This window comes from Aplysia californica, unplaced genomic scaffold (assembly GCF_000002075.1).
Source record: "Aplysia californica isolate F4 #8 unplaced genomic scaffold, AplCal3.0 scaffold00148, whole genome shotgun sequence".
Taxonomy (NCBI): domain Eukaryota; kingdom Metazoa; phylum Mollusca; class Gastropoda; order Aplysiida; family Aplysiidae; genus Aplysia; species Aplysia californica.
In genome coordinates this window covers 635,289-638,767 of record NW_004797418.1, presented here as the reverse complement: position 1 = coordinate 638,767, position 3,479 = coordinate 635,289, and the positions used below count along the sequence as shown (strand labels likewise).

At 40.2% G+C, this 3,479-nt stretch overlaps 1 protein-coding gene across 1 annotated transcript in view; it reads right to left on the bottom strand.

The window, feature by feature from the left end:
* LOC101849611 overlaps window positions 1-3,257 on the bottom strand; it is a gene marked incomplete in the record, with an annotated part of 60,234 nt that extends 56,977 nt beyond the window's left edge. Inside the window, 1 exon segment of the mRNA XM_013081845.2 lies at window positions 3,007-3,257.
* Between the last annotated feature and the right edge of the window lie 222 nt (window positions 3,258-3,479).

Genomic DNA, 3,479 nt, shown 5'->3' with positions numbered 1-3,479 from the left:
GGGGCGCTTGTTCCATTGAGAATCATATTCGGCGGTAATCCTTACGCAATGCCAGCGTCCTTTCAAAACTGAACAAAAGTGCCACCATTCAAGAGGGTTTAATGTTTTAGTAAGCGTTTTACGGCACTTGCAGCACAAGTAGGCCGTATGAGTGCCAACGATTAGAAATGGTAAGTGGTTAAATAAGTTTATTGAAAAGGCGCATCCTCCGGGTTTAACGTCCATCTACGAAACGACCAAGCCAAATGGGAAATTCGTGTAAAGTGCCTTTCCCAAGGACACAACGACGGACTGAGCTGAGGCTCGAACCCCCCAACCCACAATCTCACAATTATGGGTCCGGAGCCTAACCACAAGGTTACTGACGCCACCAAAGATTAGAGGTGTTACAAGCCAGTAACAAACACAAAAAAGGAGGAGAGACAAGGACGATAGATGTTAGATAGGAAAGAATGGGCAAGCCACACCAGAGCACCCACTAAGCCCCTACATTCATGGTTTTTACCCCAGAACTACAGGAACGTATCTCTATGAGAAATGTAGTGGTGATAAAACCTTATTGTTCTAAGGTTACGGATAGTTTATTATCATAAGCATTCCTTTATTCTTTCTGATCCACGACCTAACAGCTTTTGCACTCTTTACAAACTTGTTTAACTCATTAAGGACACGCATTCTGGTCATTTGGCAACATTTGAAAACACACTGTTTGGAGGCACTTCGGATAAGAAACAGTGTTATTTATACAGATTTTTCAGTGTTCTCTTTATCTGAAACTTTTTTTAAAGTCACGCAATACCTACATACTATAAAATAAGTACATTCGTGTTTCTGATTTGAGTAAGACATAATTATGTGTCCGTTACGTAGTTTAAGAGTTAATAAACTAATCCGCGGATTAGACTGATCGTAACGTGGACAAACGGATTACGGATTACAATCGAGGGTCAGTTAAGGGCTCCGGGTCAGAGGGACTAGTAATCTCGTGGAGCCTTTGATTGATTTATTGTTACTGTTTCTCGGCTCTGTCCACCAAGTTTTGATCAATTGGGAAGCAGGCTGCTCCAATCCTGCAGGCCAGAACCATCTTGGGCTCAGAGGGATACAGCCTCTCAGCAGAAAGAGAAAAGTACTCGATAAAATATCTTTGGCATAATATGTAGATTGATTATATGCAATTTGTGTTATAACATAAATAGCCACTGAATCCCCTTACCTAACACCACAGATGTATGGCTCTTGAATGATGAAAGGATTGTAATTAGATCTATAGCCTACATGTTCCTATTGACACAATGATTTTAGCTGTAAAACAGAGATACTCAATAAAAAAAGTATTCCCACGGGGGAATCGAACAATATATGTTTTTGGCTTCACGGTAGACATAAAGTGTCTATACAGTCTCAAAGTGTCAGTGAATGAGTGATTTACCTTTTTTTGTGTTTAAGCGTAAGCGTTTTTAACACTCCATCGGCACTATTTAGATCATAGAGGAGATGGGCTTGGACCCTACCTGTCAGGGTCAACCCAGACAGATAGGAATGCAATGTCTCAGCAGAACGACTGAGAATCTTGATTTTAAAAATCCTACCCACTGGGGAGGCGAACTTGGGTCTCCTGCATAGCGCCTAAATGTTGTTATAATATAAATCTGGCCGAGTCACCTTAACATATGAATCATACAAACTCATAACTCACAAAGTTCAGAAACCTTAGATCAGAAACCATGTATTCTTGCCTTTAAAAAAAGTACTTTGAGTTTTATGGTTCTTGCAGTGCAGTTTGGTCATACAAGTTCCACAGGTTAGAAGTGTTACTGCAGTATCGTACAAAGACAAGAGGGAGGCGAGGTAAAGACGATGGATGTTTGATAGGGAAAGAAGGAGGTAACCATTTATTAAGAACACCAACCAAGCACCCACTCGTGAGCCGATGTTTTGAGGGATTTTATCTGGTCAGGCAAAGCGTGGGGGGAATACAATAATACTAATAATAATAATAATAACAATAATAATAATAATAATAATAATAATAATAATAATAATAATAATATAGTCTTGTGCTGTTAGTTTTTCGCCTTATTCATCTGGCAGTTGGAGGAAAACGAGCATCGCTTTGAGCTCACTGAACGAACGAATGAATGAATTAAAGAATGAATGAAAGAAAAATCGAATGAATAAATTAATGGAGGAAGGAATATTCAAGTAGTGAATGGATGAATGAATGAATGAATGAATAGATGAATGAATGGATGAATTAATGAATGAATGAATGAATGAATGAATGAATGTATGAATGAATGGATGAATTAATGAATGAATGAATGAATGAATGAATGAATTTCTTTAAATTGCAAAGAATTTCTGTTTGTTATGAATTGTAAGAGTTTTACGGTACTTGCAACGCAATTAAGCCATGTAAGGGTCCACAATTAGAGGCGTCATAAGACGGACAGTTTATCAAACACCAAAAAAGGAGGAGTGGAGAATAAATAAATAAGGACGATAGATGTTTGAAAGGGAAGAAAGAGCAAACCACACCAGAGCACCCGCCTGCCACTCGCGCTAAGAATCTATTTGCGGCTGAGTGAGCTGGCATCAATAATAAAGTGTCTTTTCAAGGGATACAACGTTCTCCGTGGTGAAACCAGAAGTCGAACTCACAGATCGTTTTTTTTTTGTTGTTGTTGTTTTTTTTGTTTCTTTTGTTTTTGTTTTTGTCTTTTATTTTAATTCCAAGTCAAACGCCTTACCGCTCGACAAGCACAGGCTCTCTGTATATCAATGAATAAGTGAAAATCACTCTCATAAAAAATTCACATGCCTTATCTTCGAATTTGCTTCACGTCGATTAACTAATCCAGATGTCGTCTCAGTGTATCAGTGAATGAGTGACTGATTTACAAGTGAATGGATGAATGGATGAATGGCTGAATGAATGAACGAGACAAAGAAGAAGTAAGTGGTAAGTGATGTGAACGAATAAATTACTCATTTTGGACTCACTGCGTAAGTTCCTTAAATGTCAAGGCCGAGTCAAGTCCCTTTAACACACATTCAAACACACAACTCAGGGATTTCACAACGAGAAACACACACATGCACACAAACACACACAAGGAAGGCAGGCAGGCCGGCTGTCCGTCTACACCACACAGTTTCAGGGTAGAATACTCATTACCCGTTCCTCCAGGAAGCAAACCCGTGACTAACGGGCCAAGCTGCGGTGTGACGACGTAGGTGTGGTATGTCAAAACGTTTACCTATTGGGTGTCCCACCCGCTCTCCAAGTGCCGCGATTCCAGTGCAGATCCAACTGACTCCTCGTTCCCTCGTTCGTTCGTTCGTTCGTTCTCTCGGTCACCACCAATCGAGACTTGTTGTTTATGGGACGACCAGCAACGAGGATACAAGTACAGTGTATCGAGCCCACAGAAGTAGGAATAGTGATGCATAGTGCAAAAAGGGGGTTGGGGGGG